Source organism: Paramisgurnus dabryanus, chromosome 20 (assembly GCF_030506205.2).
Source record: "Paramisgurnus dabryanus chromosome 20, PD_genome_1.1, whole genome shotgun sequence".
Taxonomy (NCBI): domain Eukaryota; kingdom Metazoa; phylum Chordata; class Actinopteri; order Cypriniformes; family Cobitidae; genus Paramisgurnus; species Paramisgurnus dabryanus.
Window position 1 is genome coordinate 22,608,564 of NC_133356.1, and position 25,665 is coordinate 22,634,228.

General features: G+C 38.0%; 1 protein-coding gene and 1 long non-coding RNA gene across 2 annotated transcripts in view; one reads left to right on the forward strand and one right to left on the reverse strand.

The window, feature by feature from the left end:
- gfra4a (GDNF family receptor alpha 4a) overlaps positions 1-25,665 on the reverse strand; it is a 126,304-nt gene that overhangs the window by 36,005 nt on the left and 64,634 nt on the right. The window lies entirely within an intron of this gene.
- Positions 4,536-6,550, forward strand: LOC135787620 (uncharacterized). Its single transcript, XR_010547131.1, has 2 exons — positions 4,536-4,920; positions 5,888-6,550. It is a non-coding gene; the product is annotated as an uncharacterized lncRNA (long non-coding RNA).

Genomic DNA, 25,665 nt, shown 5'->3' on the forward strand with positions numbered 1-25,665 from the left:
ACTGATGCATATGAATGCAGCCTATATAGCTAATGTCGTGTAACCCACCTTATACTACAGGCCTGTTGAATGCTTTGAATGCTGTTGCCTTGTTTTTCGATAAACGCAGATTTGACCTGTCAAATGTCTTAAAATAAATACCAGAGCATAATGTATGTGGTAACCGTGATTTAAGAGGAATAATCGACTCTGGTCCTTTGAATAATTTGAAAAGAATGCACACTCGCTGCATGCCGTGCCGTATTACCATCTTGGGTGGGCATTATTTTCGATAATTAAATTTATCCTTACTTAACAGTTCTTGGACCAATTTTAGACCCCCACCAAAAAATAAATTAATCCTGAAAACGTACAAAACCATACTGCAGTGATTAGGCTTATGCCTCTTGCCTGATTAACTATGAGACTTGCTAAACAAGGGGAATTTGTTTGGTGGGTTTATTGATTGGATAAAGGATTTAAATAAAATGAAGATGTGCTCATTATAATGGTGTGAGCAGCAAGCTGAAATGTTGATGACCCTCATATGCACTGGGAAGCTTAAAGAAACGTCTGTCAGATCATATCCTGCAGCAGCTCTCTGACGGATCAATCACGAGTCTGGCTCTTAAATCTGAGTGACTCCCTGTTGCATACGCTTGCCTGTGTGAACTTAAGAATGTGGGTTGCAGGTCTCTCTACAGTCCAGTTTGATTTGTCTCATTGTGACTGCAGATTTTTTTCTATTGTCTTAAACCAAGTGGTTAATAAGAAGCACCTATAACATTTATTATCTTCATCTATAGTCCCAACAAGCAATATGATTTTAGCTTATAGGTTAACCTGATATGAATAATCCATTCTAGCCAAAATAAACTTGAATATAATATAAAGGCCCATAAATAATAATAATAAGTATGACGAGGTGATAGTTAAGTGACGTCCCCCACTAGATCAACTGTATCTCCAGCAATAGCTTAACTCTGTTAATTAAAACTACTGCTACTACTACTACAGAGACATCGGAGATGGGTAGCTGGATAATGTTTATTGATGCAGGAAAGTTACTGAAGCAGTGTGGCAGATAATGTCAATATTGAGAGATCCTGTTTAAAGAACGGCAGCTTCATTTCCTAACAGGAGAGCTCATTATCGAGCTCCCATCAGGGTCAGTGGTCTAGGTGGAGAGAGTCGCTCATTAATGAAGGATTTACTCTATAGTTGTTTGAAGAATAGGCAGATAGTGTCAGTAGTGACTTGTGTATTTCCCTGTGAGTCATCTGTAAACTTTTTCTTCAGTATATTGGAATTGAATAATGAATATTAATAGAGAGGTCTTCCTTAATTATAGGACATTCATATGACCCCAATATGTGAACTTCCATAGTGATTTATTACAACATAAAACCATCACACGCAAGATCACATGTAGCTAGTCCATATGACGTGATGTGTCTTGGCACAAATCCATTCAGGGATGGTACCACTTCAAAATGGAGTCCAGTCTCCTGTGGCCGGTCGGGAATGTGCTGTTAAATAGGTCAACAATGTAGGTCGTGTGTCTTGAAGCAGCTCTGTGTACTACACACTTCGCCAACCTGAACTTTCATCTTTGCAAGAAAGAAATGCATTTTCTTTACAATTTTGCATCTGATTCGTTTGTCTGTCATACTCGTATGCATGTTGTCATGCATACGAGTGTGCATGTACGAGTATATAAGTCCAGATCTCAAGGGACAATGTCAGTTTTAGGAGGAACTGTGCTTCTTGTCACCCGCTCAGACACATTCGCTCGCAAGCTTTATTTACACGGAAAAGTGTGGCGGCGCTAAATCTGTCATAAAACGCCCTTCCTCTCTCCCCAGGTTCAGACAAGAAACGCACATCTGAAACTCTGGGAAAACAGCAATTAGCTTCGTCTGATGGGCACTACTGGGACTTTTAAACACAGGCTCCAAACAGCCTTGATAGATCTTTTCAAGGTAACGTGTTTGTTTGCAGACGTGCATGTCTGCGTGTGTGCGTGCAAAGTGATCCTTCACTGTCTAAAAAATAAAACAATTTTTCCAGCCAGTAAATATGGTTATATAGAAATGACACATGCTGTATATCACAATCAAACTCTATCATATCTCAAAAGTAAAAAGCACATGGAGATTTTTTCAAGAACAAAGGCTGTAAGGTTGAAAATCTCTCATTGAGAAATAGTAGATGTTTACTTTTTTGAAAATATGCTCATTTTCCAGCCCCCTAGAGTTAAACATTTGACTTTTACCGTTTTGGAATCCATTCAGCCGATCTTAGCATAATCCATTGAATCTGATTAGACCGTTAGCATCACGCAAAAAAAATGACCAAAGAGTTTCAATATTTTTCCTATTTAAAACTTGACTCTTCTGTAGTTACATCGTGTACTAAGACCGACGGAAAATGAAAAGTTGTGATTTTCTAGATAGATATGGCTAGGAACTATACTCTCATTCTGGCGTAATAATCAAGGATTTTGCTGCGGTAACTTGGCTGCAAGAGGCGCAATGATATTACTCAGCGCCTAAAATAGTCTCATTGGTAACTTTTAATAGCAGGGGACTATTTTTGGGCACTGCATAATATCGTTGCAAAAATCCATCAGCTGATTACCAAAACGGTAAAAATCTAATGTCTAGGAGAGCTGAAAATGAGCATATTTTCAAAAAAAAGTGGAGTGTCCCTTTAAGAAAGAAAAGATCAGGGTTTTAACAACACACGCACGGACGCACACACTTTAATGATATACACGTGTATGTGTGAGTGTAAATAAAATATCATATTAAAGGTTTTATCGTTGCCACAGCTCAGTGAAACAGGACATGGCTGAGATCCCCCATTCGCAATGTGAAAAGGTTTTAGCTTGGTTTGTTCCTTAAGCCCCCTTCATGCCCCTCAATAAACAAACACACCCTCATTGTGTGAGAGCTGGATATAAATCAATGTGCTTAGACTGTGAAGATATGTGTTTGTTAATGGTGTTGCAGTATAGATTAGATTACATCGCCTGATCAGAATGCCTGATTCATATTAGACACTTGTGAAAACACCCAAGAACGCACACGTTTTTTCTTTATCTTGTTTTAAATACAAGATTAAAGTTCCTCTTATGATAAATACTATGATAACTAGAACAACAAAGGAAAAAATCACCCTATTACTGTTTGCAACACAAAGCTTTTATGTCCAAATTGTGGGTTCACATGTGCAGAGCTAATAAGAGGAGAACTGATAACATCTCAATGGGAAGTTAAAGTATACAATGTGAGCTGTTCAGAGTTGCAATCATAGTTGCTTTGGAAGTGAATTACAGTCTTATCATCTATAAAATGATTTATTACAACAAATACATTATGATTTTCATGATCAAAAGCAACGGCCACAGTTAATGGCTCTAAACATCAGCCGGAGGTGCCATAGCTCGCCTTTGATGAACACTGTGATTTGAGTATTATCACACCAGCTTGAACTCACTAGGGTCAGCGAGATGGAAAATATTAAAATTAATTTCCTCGTACCGAGTCTGTACTTCATCACATTAATTTTCATAATCTCGCAGACAGAATTAGTTCCTCTGACGTCTCTCTCCCACACTATGAACATGTGCTTACTCTCCGTCATCTCACATTGATTTTGTCAGGTGTGTTTGTGTGGAAGCGCATGTATTTATATTTCATATTATGCAGTTTATAATTTCTTTTTCTCCCCCTTTCCATTTTGCTCAGCGGGCGACTCCGTCTCTTTAGCTGCCTTTTGAATTTAAAACATGAAAAAGCATAATGGAAATATTGAATGTAACTAACTCGGCTGGTCTGTTTTTCCAGCTCTATCAATATCTCTCTGTCTCTATCTGTCAGATATGGATGCTGGCAATCTTTCTGCTGCTCTGAGGACACCCACAGAGAGAGCAACCGAACTGTGTCTCTGGCAATGATGTGAAAGTAAGTAAATTCCTGCGTGTATGTGTGTTTGAAAGAGAGAAACGTAGACAAAAATGTGTACTGACAGAAAGAGAATGAAAGAGTGTCAGGTGTCCCTCTCGGAGATTTAAAAGGTAATGTATCTCAATTTAACTATCACATTTTTAAAGGTTGTGTGAAGGTTTTTATAAGGAAAGTGAGAAAACGAGTAACGCAACTGGACATTTTGAGGATTTTAATAACCACAGAGAGCAGTTCCCAGTCAACACGTGAGATAACACAAGATCACAGTGACGTCACACCATTCTCATACTGTGATAATCACAGTGGGAGCTATATGTGAGCTCTTTGTGAATTCAGAATGTTGAGTTCATGGTATGAACACATAGTGACCATGATGAGCACACAGTGAGTGTGCCATGACCTCACATCATGACCATAGTATGAGAGCACACCATGAGTGCGCTGTGTGGTTACACTTTTAGATTGCTGTGACCCACACATTGTGACAACATTATAAGGATCTTGTGAGCTCATGGTGACTTCACTGAAAGATCAAATTGTTGACCGGGTTTGTTTATGTCAGAGTTGAGGCCCAGTGGGTTTTTCTCATAAAGGTCTTTACACACCGGGACGTTTTTCGTGCGCGTTTATCGTCGACGTTTAACGTCTCGTGACTCAAGAACGAGCGCCAATGTGAGTGCGCACACCCACGCGAAAAGCGCGAGGCGCAAATGCGTCATTTTCAGAAAAACGCGTGGGACACGTTTTTTTGGTTTGACGCGGCGCGTTAAAAGTTGGCCGACCAATGAGATTGGCGCTTTTGTTCACGTGCCTGGCGCTGCTGAAGTTCCAGTAAAACACGACTTGGTGGCGCTCAAGCACAAATGGTCTTGCGGAGCACGTGGAACAGGTAAACACACAAGGAAGCATCGAGGCTGTGGAGGTTTATGAAGGTGTCAGAGTTCCTCACAACATCGACTGAATTTCGAAGGTAATGTGATATATATAAGAACATAACAATACATAGCTGTGTGGGCTATATGATAAGATTAGATTCAACTTTATTGTCATTACACAAGTACAAGGCAACAAAATGCAGTTTAACGTTAGGTCTAACCAGAAGTGTAAAAGCATTATAAAAAGTGCAGGATATCAGTATTTGCGTAGGTGCAGGATTATGTAAAACGATGTAAAAACTTACTATGGGTGGTACCATGAACATATAATATACAGAAATTTACAAATGGATATGTACATAATAAATTAAGCTATACAGAACAGTAGTGAAATTAATATTTAAGTAGTGCATGAATGAATTTGGATTGTAACTAGTCAGTTAAGACTGCAATGGCACAAGTTATTGTGCAGTGAATAGTTATTCTAATATTCACTACATAGTACAGGGGTGCAAACGATGCAATTCAAGTAGTCCAGCAGTGCAAATGAACAGGGAGTATGAAATATACAGTCCAGTAGTGCAAATCTACATTATAACTGTGCAAGTAATAAAAAATGATTATTGGTGCATTACATTATGATATGTAATGCACTGACATTGAACAGTGATTAACTTCATACCATGGCATGTTCCCTGTACACCGTGTGATATCACGTTTTGTTGTTTGCACCATAATACTTTGTGTGTAACTGGAACCTGTTGTACACAAACGTGGGCAATTACACTGCTTCATCTTCAAAGAAAAACATTTGGTTATTATATTCATTGCTTCTTCCTAACCCCAAAATAGCTGGAAGAAATCTAAAATGCAAGCCAAACCAAAGCTCGGCTTTTAGGAGGTTAATTTGTGTTCTGTGTATAGGTAACCTAGTTTGTTTAGTCAGATGAAATACCATGAATCTAAATTACATTTGTAATCAAATATTGACCTCATGGATATCGTGGCATGGCCCTCAGTGTGAAAGATTGATTCTGATGAAAACTACATTTATCTTTACAGTGTTCACAGCAATATTTCTGCTAAAAATGATGTGAGCAAAAGTGAGGAGGCCCCAGCAAGCACGTCTTCAGGATCATCCAGCACCAGCCGTGACAAGGTCCAATCTAAACAAAAGAAAACAGTCCGAGACAAACCTCTGGAGGGTCCCTCTTATTAAAAGATGCTAAAGGGAAAAAATTGAAAGCAGTGCACAGAAGAAAGAGGAGCACAGAAGGAGCGCTTTGCCAGTGTTTGGTCACACCTATAGATGTTTATTATATACCATTTTATTTAGTTTTTAAAAAAAATGTTTATACATTCAAGAAATACAGATGAACATGTTCATTTCATACATATGTTTATTTGCACTACCGTTCACTTAGACTTCTATCATTGTGACTTTTTTGCTCTACAGCTCTGCCAGTTCTTGTTCACACAAATTGATGCTTATTATAAACCATTTTACGTATGTATTTTAAGTGTTTATACATTTTAGAAATACATTTGAAAATGTCTAATTTCTAAATGTTGATTTGCACTACCGTTCAGTTGCACTATAGTCATTGTGACTTTTCTGGACCAACATTTCTGACTCCTGTTTTATTTGATTTTACTGTCATGTCTCTGATTGTTATTGCAAACTGCAGTTCATTCACAAAAATAAATGTTTGATTAAAAAACGAATTGTAAATAACGTGCCATTTTGACACTATGCATATATTTGTACATCAGTATTGTTGACCTCTTATTGTAATAACTACATACCTACTTCTTTAGCCAAATCACAAAATACAATACATTTGGCAGGAAATGTGAGAAAATTGTTAACAGAGAAAGTGCTTGTAAAAGATTAGTTAAAAATACACACATCGGATCACCTATTTCCTTTTATTTTGTAAAAGAGCTTTAATTTTTTGATATAACGTGTTATATCAAAATAGTTAATTTTATGTGGAGAGTGCTGATATATTAGCAGATGATAAAAGAATAGAATCAAATAGATTTGATTTAAAAAATGTATTTAAGTTCACGGAGATATTGTTTGTACAAAGAATATATATAAACACACCGTTTTCAAAATGGTAATTATAATGACTATAACTCTAATGCACAGTTTGCTTTTATCAGAAAAGATCGTGGTTCACATGATCATACTGTCAAGTAACTGATGGTGAGTCCTGTTGGTGAGTTGAATTAGTCTTTGTACAGTTGCTGCTGTTAGAAATCGAGCTGCTACTAGTAATATCCATGTTTTGGTAAAAGCAAGCATATGACTTGTTATTGACTAGCGTGTGGCTTTCTTCTTCTGTGTGACAAGTGAGTGTCAGAACAGAAGTATAAAGTTTCGCAGCGCCCCCTTGTGTACCGGCATATATCTGTTTGGTATTAAGCGCCATCTAACGTCCAGGGGTGAATTTGCACCTCACTCGGCTCAGCGCCAGTAAAAATCGTCTGGGTGTGAAAGCAGAAAAACGTCACGTTAAACGCCGACGATAAACGCGCACGAAAAACGTCCCGGTGTGTCAAGACCTTAACACATTGAAAGAACTGCTGTGCTTGTAAGGATGCAGGTTTGAATCCAGCATGCAACATGTCTTAGTTTGATGTTATATCCTCTCCCTTTACTTTTCTGCATACTTCAATTTTCACAGAACGAAGATGGATTAACGTTATTGTGGATTTCTAACATTTGATCAAATGTAAAACAATTTGATCAAATGTTACAAATTTCACTTTGAACATAAGTAGCACAACCTGTCAGCTGGGACGAAAGTAACACACAGGTGGGTCAAAAGTAACAAAACAGAAGATAGATTAGTGTTACACTAAGTTTTTAGTAAATATACATGCCTATGACCTTGTAAATATGTAACTGCAAACATAAACATGTGAAAAAAATAAAAAAAAAATTATTAAATTACATTTTCGTTTTAAATTTCAGTTTTATCAAATTTTTCAAAAGCAACCTGACAGTACAAACTTGAATTGTTGAGAATAAAAAAAAATCAACAGTATGAACATACGGAGCCCCTAAGGGGACGTGGAGCAAAAATTAAATAAAGTTTAGTTTTGCGTGCGCACATGAAACTTCCGCGTGCGCGCGTGAAACAATGTGTTTAGTTTTGCGTGCGCACGTGAAACAATCGCGTGCGCACATGAAAGCGAAAGTGAGCACATGAAACTAAACTTTAGATTTTTTTACTCCAAAGTCACCTTAGAGCACTAAATAACCTGTAGATTGATCAGTACTGTAACACATGAAACGAGGAACACATCATGTATGAGGAAAAAAATATCCGCTTTAGGAATTTACTTATCATGAACAGCTTTCTGGACCTACACTCACAAAACAATGACGAAATATTGCGATATTTGTCAGCTCTGTCAAGGGTTAAAAGTGCTAAAGATGCTGTCATAGTTTAGAATGCAAATGTAGTCAGGGAGAAAATTGCTTTCATACATTCGTCCCACGTTACTTTTACCCCGGTTCTCCCCTACGTTCAAGCATTTCTGTCCACGTTACATTATATAAAAAGAATACATTATATATTTAATTTTTGGTATAAAATGATTTGGGTTTAGTGTAAAGTTTGGGTTAAGGTGGTAACATTATCGATAAAGTGTTTAGAGGGAAAATATACAGCAATCTTTATGGCATGAAGGATTTCTAAGTGTCTTACGTTTTGTAGTTGTAAAAACATCCAAAAACACGTTTTGTGGCAAAGGAGGCACGCTGGCAAAGGAGGCACGACTACGAGCCAGTGGAAATCAAACAGTAGTTTGTTGAAGCACATGAAAAAATACATAAGGCAAATAAGGCCGGCAATGAAGGTGTGTGTTTCTGTGAGAGTGTGTTGTGTTTGGCTGTGTCAGGTACTGTGTGTGATCTTAAGTTGTTTAGTGCATAATGCCCAGTTGTTTTCAATGCAAAGTTGGCAAGTTTATGATGCCTTGCCTTTTACAACACATACCTTAAGGCAGGGGTCTTCAACTACTCTTCTTCGAGGGCCAGATTTTAAAATTGTAAATATGATGCAGGCCAAACTTTAAGCCCTATTTTACCTTTTATATTCTTTTTACTGTGACCTATTATGTATATGCATATAGATTTTTAAGCATCCAAAGCTCAAGATGGTTGGCATTCTATTACCGTTTTTCCGGCCGTCATATCTCATGTACAGTGGAAAGGTAAAAGTAACCACGCTGATTTAAAGTCTGTCATTGAAAATTTATGGGGAAAATACACAGCAATGGTAAAAATCTGTACATGGTTTGTTTCAAGCATATTAAAGCATATAAAAACACCACAGAGACATAAAAACAACAATTAAAATTTTATTTTAACCACAGGACGACTTTAAATCTCCCCGATGTCTAGGAGCTAATTGAGATATTAAACAAATGATATTACAGTAATATCTGTGACTAAAAGCAAATCTTCTTTTCCCCATGCTGTTTTCCCAATCTTTCTTAACTTCTTGTTTTCTCTAAAATACCACAGGTGTTATCTATTAGCATACACCCTTTACTGTACATTTATTACTGTACAGTTGTGAGTTGAGGTGTTAAATTAAAATTAAGCACATTACATTGTGTTCTGGAGTGTTCCTCCGTTCTCACTAAAAATAAATGTGACTTATCTTTTAAAATACCCCAGGTGTGAGTCAGTTCACAGTGGAGGTCACAAACCTTTCAACCTAACCAGCATAATTAGCCAGAGAAGTGTGTGAAACAAAGGAAGCCGCACTAATTATATTAGGCATCCATTGCTGCCAATTACCCTGCATGAGAAACCAGATTAATCCACACCTGCCCCTCCTTCCATGTCGCTCTCTTTCATGTGAGATATTAAACAAGGCATTAGCAGTTCATCCAAACTGTCGTTAAAGGTCTTTGAAAACCATGACCTGAACCACTGCTGGGGAGGCTTTTGTTAAGACGACAAAAAATCTGATGCGAATCTATCTCGGTATGCAAATGTGTGTATCCGTGCATCTAGGTGGCATCTCTTTTTGTTTCAGCCAGATTAATGACAGTGATCTGTTTCCAACACATCTTGCCGGAGTTGTGCTTGACTGAGCGTAACCCTTATAATGTGAGAGTCTGCCAACACAAAGACTCTCTTTAAAGTTCCAGGATCGACTGAAGATACGACTTGCATCCTGCCGTGTTTGATATACAGAGTGCAGGTTTAACGCTGCTGTACTGCATCTGAACTTCTGATGTGGGATGCCTGCTGTTAGTTTGCAAAGAAAGGGCAAAAGTTTATGCCACGGCCCACGAGTGATGATTGAGCCATTTAGATGCTGTTTAATTTATTCTGAACTGTTTGGGAGAGAGAAAGAGAGAGAGAGGGAGGTGGGGATAAGGTTTTGCCAGTTTTCCTGACATACTCCATCAACAGATGTCTCTTTTCATAAGTGTCATGGTTAGTAGTGGAAAACACTCCAGCATATCCTAACATACTGTACATTTACTCATGCACACTTACAGCCGTGCACACTATGAGTGGATGCATTTCAGCATGGTTGGTTTGCAGACAATGATGATATCTGTCTTGTGTCATGAAATATTCTGTGACTTTACAGAGTTGCGTTACCTTATACCTGAAAATTATTTTCAGTAGAGAAACACAAGGCACTGTCATTTGTCATGATGCTGGCATTGTATTGCACGCATAACAGAAATCCTGTGGCAAGACTCCCTTATGATCTGTATTCTGTCAGCGTTAAATTTATAATGATTGCTTTTACTATTGCTCCTTTTGGAAATGAACAACTTTTGGTTGTTTACCCCCTTTAGCCTCTAAGGCTCTGTCCTAAATGCCACACTTAATGAATTGAGGTCTTGTGATCTTTGTCCGCGTGTAAAGATTTTCGTCTGTACAGTCTACAAAACTGCAGTCTCCCATTTGTCATTTTTTTGTCAGATGGATGATCACAAATGCCCCTTTTGCGACCACTGCACGCCCTTGATGTGCCAAGACAGCATGGGTGCGATTTTTCTGCACACTACATTACATTTAAGTATAGATTAGGGTGAGAATCACACATGCATTTCTTTTACAGAAAAGCCACATGAATTTAAATGTGCAAAAACACATTTCACACATGTGAAATGTGGTTTTGCAGTGCTTTGTGCGAATCCAATGTAAAAACCCAAAGGATCACACATTAAGGATGTGGTGAAATCCTTTGCACATGTGATTACTTGTGTTTTTGCGCGTGTGAAATTCATCCAGCTTTTATTTAAGAGTTTTTGAAGGATTTTCGCCACTTATGGAAATGCACCGCTAATAACTTTTTCAATTGATACAGATAAGCCGATAATTCAGACTGATATCTGCCGATAATTTGGTGGATATATTAAATAAATTTTCTGAATCATATTGAACATTAAGCTAGTGATGTTTTTTTAGATTTTTTTATACACAGAGCTCAAATTCATTGCATTTTCCTGTTCTCTTTTGATTGTCAGGACATATCGGCCATGACTATCGACTGTTTAGACACTATTGGCCGATAGCCCATAGTGTAAAAAAATGCTTATATTGACCAATACCGTTTATTTGGAATGAGAGAAAACATATCATGGTTGCCATGGTACCTATTTATTTCTAAGAGGAGAAAAATTAAATGAAACTTCTAACAGTTTAGGTATTTTGTAAAAGAAGTCTTTAACACATAATTTAAAGAGCACTAATTATCCGATTCACAATTTTTCATTTCCTTTGGTGTGTGTGTGTATTAGTATGTTAACGATATGCAAATGGTAAAACTCCTAAAGTAAACAATGATACGAGTTTCCTCGTGCTTCCTGGGCCAGTTGATGTGGAAACGACGGTCATTATCATAATTCCTCCCGCTTTTGACAGACAGCCTGTAATGGCGCTTTTCCATTGCATTGTACCCCACGGTTTAGTTTAGTTTGGGTCGGGACAGCTCACCTCACTTTGGCGTGGTTAGCTTTTCCATCGAGTTTAGTATCACTTCGTAGTGGGAGGGATTATAGGCGTGTCGTTATATTGGGCATGCCTACTGCTGTGACATCATACAAGTGAGAGCGTCCTTGTACATTCCCATACATTTATTTATTTATCAGTCTGCCACAAAATTAAAATTGGCCACCACAAATAGATGTTTGCACATCGCGTTTATCACTACCTCTGTCTCACATGACAGTTTCTGTTCAAACACCCGTGGCGTCAGCCGACGTCATTGAAATTGCATTTAAGTATATATAATACTGACGTGCTTGTCGCGAATGTTCTGCCACAAACTGCAAGTCTGGAAAAAATTGTTATGGTGTCCCTGATTCTCAACCTGTGGATGTTTTTCATTGCTAAAAGGGAGTTTGGGAACTTATAGCAGAGCACAGATGACAACATGTTTGCTCGAGGCAGCGCAAGCTAGCATGAAGGTAAAGCTAATCTTAACATTATTGTGATGACGCTGGTAGTGACGATTCTCTCAGACCAATCAGTGATCTACAGTGTTTTCGCGTCACGTTTGGTATCAGCTCGGGTCGCTTGGAACCCCAATCGAGGTGGTACGAAAAAAATTATCGGGTACCACGTACTGCACCTAGCGGAAAAGCTCCCAAAAGTAAGCTGACCCGACCCAAACCAAACCGTGGGGTATGCAATGAAAAAACGCCATATGTAGTTATGTTTTCATATTTAAAGAATTTACTACTGAATACCGTATTTTCAGGATTATAAGTCACATTTTTTCATAGTTTGGCTGGTTCTGCGACTTCTAGTTAGGCGGGACTTGTGAGTACAAATAAATTTTGACATACATGAACAAAGAGACAACATTACCGTATACAGCCGCGAAAATCCGCTATATGCTGCTCCTCTATTTATGTAATGGATTCAGTGACGTGGAATGACAAGCCTGCTAACTTGATGCACGCTGGCTTGCACATTTGAAGAAGGGAGGGATTTATGAAGCAACAATAATGTACGGTATGTGGAAAATTATGTGTTTTTTAACCATAAACAACCTGAATACATTGTATTATACCAAATACACAAAATAACATTGTTTTTAGCTATGTAATAGATGCTTTTTAAACGTATCATGCATGCACTTTATAAAAGCACTTTATAAAACATTTCCCAACAGGATTTTTTCAGTATCAATAATAAATAAGTTAATATGAAGACTGCAGTAAACGCAAACAATTCAGCAACAAGGTCATGAGAGATGATTGTGAAAGCAGACTGTCCAAATTGTATTACAGATTTTCCAAATATTTATTACAAAATAAATCTAATGTTGTTTTACACGGTAAACCAAATCCCCAATATGTATTGCGTTGGTGACTGTAACTATGAGACTGTGTTGAAGGTTACGTCAATATATATCGATCGATCAGTAAAGTGTTCTCACAGCTAAAATATGATGAATTATGTTGATATTAGAGAACCACCACCGCACGCAATAGCTTTTCTTGTACTTCTATTTATTTACACAAAATTTGAAATGGTTAATATGTTCTATTGCTTCTTATTAAGAATGACTTGTGTTATTATTTTACAGTACACACTTGTATTATGTTCAGATGATGGGTAACATAATATGATCCATATCGTAAATTGCTTCTTCTTTCAAATTTTAATGGTGTAATCTTTAGTATCATTTAGAGAAATGGAGAAATGAGGTATGAACTCACTCCATTTTATAATTGACTGCAAATTTTTTTTAAATAACTGGCCACTAGTAATGATAACTTACTCATACTGTTCACCTCTATGCGAGTGAGTTATTATATTATGGTAGCTGTATAAAAGATACTTCATCTGGACTGCAGTCTCATGTTCTGTTTGTGAATAGCATCAGGTTTAATGAGGGAGCCAAGGTCCCTAAGGAACACTGGGACTTGAAGAGAAATTAACAACACAAGGTTCCATTTATTTTGTATAACTCATAGTTTATTGTTGGATAGTTATCTCAGTCATCGCTATAATCAATTCTCCATTTGGAAATCTGAAAGCAATTTATGGCAAAGTTTTACAAACATTACTTTTGTATGAACAGCCCTTATAACACACACACACTCACACACACATACAATTCACACACACCAGCAGTGCTGAAAAAGTTCTTATGGCAATTTAAATGTGTTTGCATTATCTGGTTGTGCTGGTTTACTGTGAAATGTATTTTTGCAGTCAGGAGGCTTTGTTAAAGTTTGATGTGTGCTTTTCTCCATGTATGACTCATAAACAGATCTCTCCTCTAATTAACTGTTTAAGGATGCAATGAGAACGCTGTATTCAGAATACATATGGTATGCAAAAAAGTAGACAGAAAGAGAGAGAGAATAAGAAGATGAGGGGGGAGAAAATTTAAAATTCCATGAATCCATTTTCTCAGAGTCAACAACAAAACAAACAGACTGCTGAAGATCCTGCATTTCCTCTGTTATGTACCTCAAGTCATTTAGCCTTTTATCTGTTTGGGCAGCTTGTTTGTGACAGACTCAGATACCAAAAAACGCTCCTGATTTAGTGCTGTAATTTACGTTATATTATGTGTTGTGGGTTGTTTTTGTGTTTGTTCAGCAGTGTGTCTTTATACACTGAATGAGATCTGAGTACACTGTAAAAAAGATTTGCATCATTATGTTATAACATATTTGTTTCCATTCATTGCGCATCCACTGCAGTCATTCATTTCAATGTAGCCTCTTACTGTAGACTAGGACAGTAACTACATTTTTACCAGTAAAACTATTAAATAAACTATATATATATAAAAAAATTGTATTTGCTGCAATATAATGTGTTTGCATGGTTTGTGGTTCAAAAAACATTTGTCTTACTCCTCTCTGCCCTGCCTCCCTGAAACATGTTGATATTGTTCATCGTCCTTTTGACCAATTGGCCAGCTAAGCAGTACGTTGGCCTGAATACCACCAAAAATGTGACACTTTTTATTGTATTTGGAAGATTAGCTCCCAATGCAATACTGACAGGAGTTAATATCGTATTTACTACCTTATCAATACGAGCCGAATCTGATCCGGAAAATGCAGATGACCAAGATGATCTATCATCTTTACCAGTAAGTCTTGAGCAGATTGGTAAGGTAAGGATTACTAAAACATTAAAACTATGTTTGCATTTGTGATAGTAGAAACGTCAAACAACAAGTGCTACTCTACACTGAACACAACCCGTGTTTGAGTCATGGTTTAAATAGCAGCGAGTCCCAAATTTGATGAGTTGCGACTAAACTCGACATAATTAAAGACGACTTGAGACTCGACTTAGACTTTGACAGCAATGTCTCGAGACTTGACTTGGACTTGAGCCCCGTGACTCGGAAAGACTTTATAATCTGATCAGAGTCCTTATTACTTTAGACGGGTCCCTGCAGCGTGCACTTGACCCGTTGCTTGACATCTCTGCTCCTGACAGCTCTGTCCTGTCTGTTTGATCGCCGCCATGCAGACACACAGGACGCAGCCATGGCGTGGTCGCGATCACTGGTGCTTGCTTCATCTTCACTGTTATTGGTGCTGTTAAATGTTAAACATATTCCTCACTTCTTTTGTTTGTCCGACAGCCGCATCCCGGGATCCCGCCGCAACCTTCGCACCTTGCTGAGACCTCTACTGTTTTGTTCAGTCAGTCATATATTTTAATTGCATGTGCATTTCATTTGATTTAAACCTCAATTAAATTAATCCATAATCAAAGAGATTGGAAGTTGGTTATTATTTGAATAAATAAAAAATCAGTTTGGGAGATTTGTCTTGTTCCCATGCGATCTCATGTCTCCCTCCACCCCTGCGCGTGTCCGTGTGTAAGCAGCACACTGTCATCTCCGATACTGGCACATCACACAGAGGTAGGCAGTAGCCCTTCCCAAGCTCCTAATTCAGTGTATTTTTCTTGTCTTGTTCTTTAGGTGTGTGATGAACTCATTTTCTAATTTTCATTAGAAGACTAAAATAAGACCAAACAAAAGTAGTAAGCTGTTTCATTAGCTGAAATATTTTTGTATTAATGTATTTAAAATGATTGAAAAGTTTTAAACAAGTTATTTATTGTTGTTAATCCAAGAAAAGTGATTTAAGTTGGAGGCCATAACTTGCATCATTGTTTACTTTGTTGTCCACTCTTAGAACGTATGTGTCAAAAACAACACATAAGTGTTGATTCCGGGACAACACACTAAATGAGTTGTCCCAAAATCCACCCATCTCTGTGTTATTATTGAAACAACACATTTTAACACAACTTGTGTTAAATTTTAACACAAAATCAACACAAAATGACACATGATGTGTTGAAATTACACATATTTTGTTAAAAGCTTAAAGCACAAAGATGTGTAAATCCACTTACACAATGGATGTGTAAAATTGTGAATCGGAAAATAGGTGCTCTTTAGGTTTTAATCTAACCTTACTCACTCATTCTATCAGTCTGTCTTTCTTCTGTTTGAACAGAAGGCTATAATTTAATATAATTCAATTTTCAGAGAGTGGGAATTATTGCCTAATCCCGTAATCCAAAAACAAACACCTCTTTTTATGATTCTCACCCATAGGCCACATAGATTCATTCATATATTCTTATCTCTTCCTCTTTTCCTGCCTCACCTTACCTAAAAAAAATAGCTACTTGAGATTCCTGATAGCATGAAACATTTCATAAGTCTTTGAATGGCTTCTCTAATTCTGCAGAGCCAAAAAAATCCCTTCTGTATTTAATAGCATAATACATTAAAAATGGACTACATTTAAGATAAAAATGCATAGAGGTGGTTTCCCGGACAGGGATTAGTTTAAATCAGGACTAGATCTTAGTTTAATTAGGAAATATAACTAAACATGCCTTGGTAAAAACATTACTTGTGTGCATTTTGAGGCAAAACAAAGGACTCTGATGAATTTTAAGATATGTCAGTGCAAGTTGTTTTCAGTTTGGACAGCTCTTACATTTATTTTATTCTAGGACTAGTCTAATCCCTGTCCAGGAAACAGTCCCTTAGAAACTAAGTGAATGAGTTGCAGCAGATGCCAATTCAGAAACACTATGTCAGACTGGATTTTGCTTACAAACTTAATATGTTTTATATGCATAAAAAATCCAGTGTATAAACATTTTCACACAATCATGATTATTTAAACATTAAGATACCAAATGAATTGAATGAATTGAAATATGTTAAATTAATCTTTGATAACTACATAAAAAGGTATGTTGTCAGGATTCTCCAGTGGAGAGAGACAGAACCCAAAAGCAGGCTTAATAGAACACAACAGACTTTTGTTTCGGTTTTAATAAAAAACCCATGAGGGGCTAAATCAGACATTAAATTAAAAACACACAACAAGGAGCCACCACAGAATAAAACAAAACAATTACATTAACAAAGAGTTCACAACAGGCTCACCAAACTTGACAAAGATTAACTAGACACAGGTATTTTACAAAACAAACAAGCACAATACAGCAAACACAAGGGCATTAAATAAAGGAGCAAATCAAGAGGGCAACAGGTGACATGAATCAAACAATAATAGGATGATTAACAAGGAGACGAAACAAAAGGCCATGTGCTACAACACCAAACATGGGCCTGTCATGATCCTGCTTCAAGACTAGAGTAAAACAAGGACAAGAGGACAGAATCATGACAGTATGTGGCAGAGTGCAATAAAATTATCCAGAGATGGTTTAACATGTTCATTTACACCCCTAGAGTTTGCGACCAGAATAAAATTGTCCATTATAAGCTTATTTGAAAGTTGATGTTGAGCTCTGCTCTGATTGGCTGTTTCACAGAGCAGCTCCTTTTAGTAGCTCTGTGTGTGTGTAAACAGACCTTGGGCCCTATCTTGCACCCAGCGCAAATGACTTTGTCAGTGACGCATGTATCATTCGTATTTTGCACCGGCGCACAGCGGGTTTTTCCCTCCACAAACGCACGTCGGCAAACTAGGGAATGAACTTGCGCTCCCTGGGCGGTTCAGCGCAAAAAAGAGGCGTGTTCCGGCGCAAACCATCCCTGATGCTATTTTGCAGTTTCAAAAAACAATTGCGCCACTGACCAGAAAAAAAAAAGTTTAAAGTCAGTGGTGCGTTGCGCGTCGTTCATTATGCTATTTTAAGGGCGCATGCTTGACCATAATGTATAGCGTGCACAACGTGCATACACTTTGCATCTAATCTACACAGATGCAACAGTTATTTTTGCAAATCATAAATTGTTACACTACAAAATATTAATACACGAGATAAGGGGAATCATAGTGGTGAGCATTGTGGTGATAGTTTTTATTTATTGTGTGGCTGCGTTAAAAAATTCTCATGCAAATAACGATTAAAATATTTTCATAAGTTTGTTGTGTGGCTGTATTACGTTTATTTTATGTAAATAATAATTAAAATGTTTTCACAAGAAACCTTAATATATGTGAACTTGATTTGTAAGAGTACTTTGGGGTTGGAACTTGCTTGCGTTTCTTGGGTCCGATTTTAAAGCCCCCAAACCCTTTCAGTGGTGAGGGTGGACACAGCGATGTCCTCTGCTGGCGTCAGGTCCTGAGGCAGATCCACCTCCCATTACACGGCGTGCCCGATTTATGCTGGCATTCTGGCAAGCTTGGGATTCCCCCGTCTCCTGACATCATTGTAGCACTTGGCGCAACGATATGCCAGCTGATGAGACTGTGGCTATTTCCTCTCACGCCTGTTTAACCTACGCTGATTTGGGCAAGTTTCTCCTATCCCCATACAAAATAACTTCTCTGTCTTTGACTGCTCTTACAAGAACGTCGGTCTCCTCGCTGTGAACCGCTCCTGGCGTGCGCCTGGTAAATCCGTCATGGAACTTGCGCCCTTGCGTTTAAAGGGAATGTTGGATAGCGTTCTGATTGGTTTATTTGACGTTACGCCCAAACCACACCTATGAATAATGAACCTACTTCAGACCAACCCCTTATTGATTTGCGCCTGGCGCAAATCAATAAGGGGTTGGTCTGAAGTAGGTTCATCACGCCGGGAAAATAGCAACAGCGCCCAAGATCCGCCCACAAACTCACTTGCGCGTTGCGCTTCGCACTTGCGTTTCAGATCGTTAAAATAGGGCCCCTTATGTTTAAGTCTGTATCAGACGAAAATACGGAATTTGAGGAATAATCAATTGTTTGGAGATTGTAAAAAGGATGTTTCTGAGTGGTAAGTTATTGATTTTTTTCAGCATGTACCTGCAAAACGTAACTGTAACGTCAATAGTAGAACTTTAGGCTAAACGCTAGCATATAGCATTAACTAGCATATAGCGCTAACTTAGTAGTCACAACTTTGTTTTTAGCATTGTAACAACATTGTACTTTTTTAATGTGTAATTTAATAACGAGGGCGTACATTTAGACTGTAACGTCACAGTCTGTGTTATGTTGAGATTGGCATGTTTTCCAGTGGTATTATGCAAGCACATGGTTTACTTAAGAATGAGGAAACAATCGTGTCTAAGCCTCAAAATACGTCATTACCACATAACTCTTATTATTTATTTATGCCTTAAGATAAATACAGTTTTTTATTCCACGTAAATGAATACAATTTAAATTCACTTCTATTCAAAACAACTGCAAATAAGCTATACAGAATTTACTACAAGAACAGTAGAGACCCTTCTAGACAGCAATAGCATTATGTGATATGTGACATATGTGACACTGTCTGTGAAATCCAGGCTAAAGTCAATCTATAAGATTAGCATCAATTGATTTCAAATTGTGACATGACCTTACTCAGTCAATATTCAAGATATCAAGGCTATAATTTCACAGAATAGTCACTAATATGTAAAAAAAAAAATTACGTTACAGGGACCAACTGAAAATAAAATGGAAATACAGCCAAATTAAATATTTAAAACTATAATAACCTTGACTTTTGTGGTCTTTTATGGAATTAATAGTAAATAAGACTCTCCCTTTCCCATTCTCTCTCTCTCTCTCTCCTGATGCAAACACTTCTTTAAACTAGAGCATGATTATGATTATATTATCTCTGAAAGTTCATTAAAAAGACTTGGCTAAAACTACAACCCTTGTTGTTTGTGTCCCCCGTGTCTCCACTCTCATAACACACATGCAGTAAAGTGCTGTAGCTGCAAAAGCATCACCATTGCGTGTGTGTTTGTGTGTGAGAGAAAGTACAGCCAGGAATTTAGCTTGCATTGCTGGATTATCCTTCATCAGGTCTGTAAGATCACCAAGCTGAAGATGTCTGACAGCTAGTCCTGCTAATGCTGTTTATAAAGCTTCAGGTGTCACAACATGACATCCATATCCCTGTCGCCCACCCCGTCCACAAACACAAAGCTCCCCTGTCACTCCAGCCTCTCTAAGTGTTACAGGGTTTGCAGTTTATTTGTCACTATAGACAGTTCCAGCCGGGCAGCAGTATTGCAACTGCACACCGAATATTTGTTTAAAAACTTAGTGAGCTGCCTACCTAGACAGGCATCATAGGAGAAAACACTGTATAGGAAGGTAAGCAGCAATTACTGTGTGTTGCCATCCATAATGCCTTTCTTTCCAAATTCTGGGCAAGTATCTTACAAAAACGTGAACCCTAGAATGCACAGCGACAAGCAAAGTATGACAATTTGAGGAAACATTTCAATAAAGAATATGGTCATACTTTCTGAGCTCTGAGTTTCATATCAGACAGCATGTCTTAGAGACCACCTGCCTACTGAATGTCAGCAGATACCTCACAACACTGGAAGAGATCTTATACTTTATTTTTACTGTACTGTAAGACTATAGGTGGAAACAGATGATATCTGTCAAGCGATGTTATGAATCCTTTTCCATGATTGTCTTGAAACAGGACGACATACAAAGAAAGAGTCAAAGTGACGAAAGAATCTTTTTGGCTCTGACCCACTCACAGCAACAAACAAGGCTTTAAGCATCAACCGAGACAAACTGAGAGGGGAATACAGAGAGAGTTTGGCTGCTCAAGTTTCCCATAAAGCCATTCAACACACGATCTGAGCCCAGAAACTGAATGATGCTTTAGCTGAAGAGTTAAACCAGCAGAAAAGGAAAGAAATTAAACGGGGATAATACTTAAAACGGTTTAGCTAAGGATGTGCAGGCTATTGACTTTATCTCCAGTCTGAGCTTGTTGGTTGGTTGCATCAGTCTGGCAGTAAAGGGCGAGAGAGAGAGAGAGAGAGAGAGAGAGAGAGAGAGAGAGAGAGAGAGAGAGAGAGAGAGAGAGAGAGAGAGAGAGAGAGAGAGAGAGAGAGAGAGAGAGAGAGAGAGAGAGAGAGAGAGAGAGAGAGAGACTAACATTGAGATACATATAAACACACCTAGATTATACGCAGACACAAACATACACACGTCCACCATCACATGTATGCTACACACTCACAGGCTGGCCTGCAGGAGAAATCATTATGATTCTGAGTGTGTGAGCGCCAAACAGGGTCAGATCTCATTTCCTTTAGAGTGTCCTGCCAATCGATTCTTCTCAGAGATATATAGAACCAGGTTGAGAAATAGAAAGACAGAGAGGATCTGAGAATAGGAGAAATAAAGTTTGAAAGATAAATATGGGTTCATTCGGTAACAGATATTAGATGGCCTTTCCGATAGCCGCAATATAACTTTGGTAAGAAAGTGTCAGCTGACTGTACAGTAAATGCATCATATTTGAAAATGTCTTTATATGTGGAGTATTTTGATATTTAGATATAATTTTTACAACCAAAACCAATTTTTGTAATGTTAATGAGTCTGATTTTCTTGATCTCGCATTTTTGTTTATGACAAGGTCATAAGGAGCATGTAATGCGCTGTTCTGTCATGCTGGTGAATAAACTCAGCTTCAGCGTAAATACTGGCAAGCTCCCTGATCTTCAGTCCAGCTTGCTGACATTTCTCATTGTGAATTTTCATCTGCGTTTAAATCCCTGTGTCAAAGCGCTAAACCATAACTTCTTGTTGCGATGACACGCATGTCCTTACTACAGCATGCCCCTTATGGCATTGTTTCTGCATACTGCTCACACATAAGGCTTTCTATAAATGTTACGGCAATGTTAGGTCCTCTTTCAGGAGCCATCCCAGAACATTTATGGGATGTGTTTGTGGGGTTTATGTTTGGACACACATACACTAGGCTAACTACAGTATAATGCTTTAAATACTCACTATTGGTGTTCACATTGTGTATATATATATATATATATATATATATATATATATATATATATATATATATATATATGCATTTATACAGTCGTATGCAAAAGTGTAGGAACCCCCTGACAATTTTCATAATTTTAATTTATAAATATTTGGGTGTTTGGATCAGCAATTTCATTTTGATCTATCGAAAACTGAAGGACACAGTAGTGAAATGAGGTTTATTGGATTAACAGAACACGTGCAATATGCATCAAAACGAAATTAGACATACATTTGGGCACCCTTATCATTTTGTTGATTTGCATACCTGTAACTATTTAGCACTGATTAATTGAAACACACAATTGGTTTGGTGAGCTCATTAAGCCTTGAGCTTCATAGACAGGTGCATCCAATCATGAGGAAAGGTATTTAAGGTGGCCAATTGAAAGTTGTTCCTCCCTTTGATTCTTCTCTGAATAGTAGCAACCTGGAGGTCTCAAAACAACTCTCAAATGACCTGAAAACAAAGATTGTTCAACAGTATGGTTTAGGGGAAGGCTACAAAAAGTTATCGCAGAGATATAAGCTGTAAGTGTCCACTGTGAGGAACATAGTGAGGAGATGGAAGACCACAGGCACAGTTCTTGTTAAGGCCGGAAAAATATTGGAGAGGCAAAGGTGAAGGATGGTGAGAACGATCAAAAACAGCCCAGAGACCACCTCTAAAGACTTACAACAACTTGCTGCAGATGGTGTCACTGTGCATCTTTCAACAGTTCAGCGCACTTTGATGCAAAAGAAGCGTTTCCGCACACACGCCACAAACAGAGTCGCTCGAGGTATGCAAAGCACATTTGGACAAGCCAGCTTCATTTTGGAATAAGGTGCTGTGGACTGATGAAACAAAGATTGAGTTATTTGGTCATAACAAGGGGCGTTATGCATGGTGGCAAAAGAACACAGCATTCCCAGAAAAACACTTTGTTACCCACAGTAAAATCTGTCGGAGGATCTATCATGCTGTGGGGCTGCGTGGCCAGTGCCGGTACTGGGAATCTGGTTCAATAGTTCACCTGCACATTCAGATCTTAATGATTAATGGTAAACAAACTTGGCTTGCTGTCCTCCAAGGAAGCTCTGCAGCTGAGCTCTGAACCTTCAGAGAGAGCGAACCTGAGGCCTTGGCTCGAGCCCCAAGTTCAACCCCCCTCTTTAAAGAGAGCTTGGGAGGAGGAGGGATGCCAGAAATATTGCAGCTGGACCCGGAGGCCTGAAGGCTGCCATAATGATGATTGACAGGCCTGAATGTTTAGGCTCCTCTCGAAATTACGTTTAGAACTACAATTAAAGTTGAGGGTCGCATGGATTTCACTCAATATCAGCAGATTCTTGAGAATAATGTTGAGGAGTCAAGTTACGCCGGGGTTGGATATTTCAACAACACACGCATTTTTGCAGAGGAACAAGTATGATGTTCTGGAATGGCCATCTGTGGGGTGATTTGAAGTGGGCTGTCCATGCTCGTAACCATCAAACCGAACTGAACTGGAGATGTTTGGTAAGGAGGAATGGCCCTAAATACATTCATCCAGAATCCAGACACTCATTACAGGCTACAGTATAGGAGGCATCTAGAGGATGTTATTTCGGCTAAAGGAGGCTCTACAAAATTTGTATGTGATTTTTCTGTTGGGGTGTCCAAATTTATGCACCTGTCTAATTTCGTTTTGATGCATATTGCACATTTTCTGTTAATCCAGTTTACCTAATTTCACTACTAAAATATTACTGTGTCCTTCTGTTATTTGATAGATCAAAATTAAATTGCTGATCCAAACATCCAAATATTCATACATGAAAATCATGGAAATTGTCAGGGGTTCCTAAACTTTTTGCATACGACTGTAACAGAATATTTTCGACACATGCTTACAAGTTTGTTTGGTGCATTTTGTAATTTATGCAAATTCATTATTAGTAATTTTCATATGTATTACAGGTTCCATTTGTTACATAGGGCATACAAGCTGTGTACACCAAAAAGGACATCTGTCTGTCGCTTCTGTGTTAACATGTTTATTGAAATAATCTTTGTGAGGTCCACAGCAACGTTCTCCTGTGGAACCAAACTTCATGCACGTAGCTCCTGTGGGACAGCACAACAGATGCACACATTTATCGACTGACTTCCTGTTGTTGACACATGAAAAATGACTACATTTCCTAGACGCAATGGGATTTGCCCACTCAACAGAACTGTAATGGTTTACTGGCTCTCCCATGCCTTGCGCAAATATTTTAAAAAACACACAGAGGTGCCCTGTGGGGAGGGGGGCTTCATGATTTTCCATCTCTCAGAAACCAATAAAAGGAAACTCTGATCAACTATGCGCAACATCAAGTCCTGCAGATCTATACACACACACACACCACACCTAAAACATCTGAGGAAGAATCATGCTTTAATTTGTTTCAAAGGGACCACAGATATATTTTAAAAGCCTCAGGTAACTCATCACAGTGAAGTTTCTTCACCTTCTTCTCTCTTTACCTCGTGCCTGATGAAATGGTGTGTTATCTGAACAGTTTACAACCATGAAGATGCTGAAATTCATAAATGTATGTGTCTATAAAAGATTTGTGTGGGTTGAGCTAAGATGAATAGATAAATACCAAACAGATCAATAGTGACAAACTAATTAGATGTGTTTGGGCACAGCTTTGAGTATTTTTATGCAATGATTTCGATTTCAATTTTGATGATCAAATGCTTTTTTATAATTTATTTGTGGGTTGACTATCAGTCAATCTAACTGCTTAGCGGACATTTTACCTTCATGTGAGAATACGATAAATATAAAATTTACTGGCTGTAGGAACCTATTAAAGTAATAAACGTCCATCACTGTTGATGCCTGATATTATATATACTGGTGTTGTAATATCCACTCTCCCTCAGGCTATGACATTGTCAAGTACAAACAATTCCTAATGATACAAACTCTTGAGAGTATTTCAATGATTGTATGACATGAACATTTTGGAAAATCTAGAAATTAGTGACACCTGACACACGTATTGAACGGTTGTGTTCATGCTGCTGAATCAAACAGCAGATGCTCAGCAGATGCCAGAATGCTGCCTAAATTTACTGCTTAAAGTAGCTGCAATGGCATATTTACTGTATAATGCACTTGTTTGTCAGCAAGTACTGCAGTTGTGCTGTGTGAATTTGGCAAAACTTAATACTGTTATTTTTGAGCATGGTGCAGTTTCTGTGAGTTTGTGGTGCTATGTTTTAAGCATCATTGATGAGTTCAGATGCAAAACCCCCTAAGTGTGTTTGACATGTTTTCTTGTAAATTTGCATTTTTCTTAGCAGGCATTATGTGTAGGTTCAGTACTGGCACTGAAAAGGTTATTAGTCAGTAATTGAAATGCCTTATTTTCACAAATGTCACTTTAGTCATTTCATTTTTTAATAGGACTGTCTTTCGCTGCAAAACCCTCTAAGTGCATGCCAGCTTTTTGGCAAAAAGCAATCAACTTCTTTGGACAAGACGCAGTAAACAGTTGCAAAATGACTAAGGATGGAACAGGAAAGATGGCAAAAG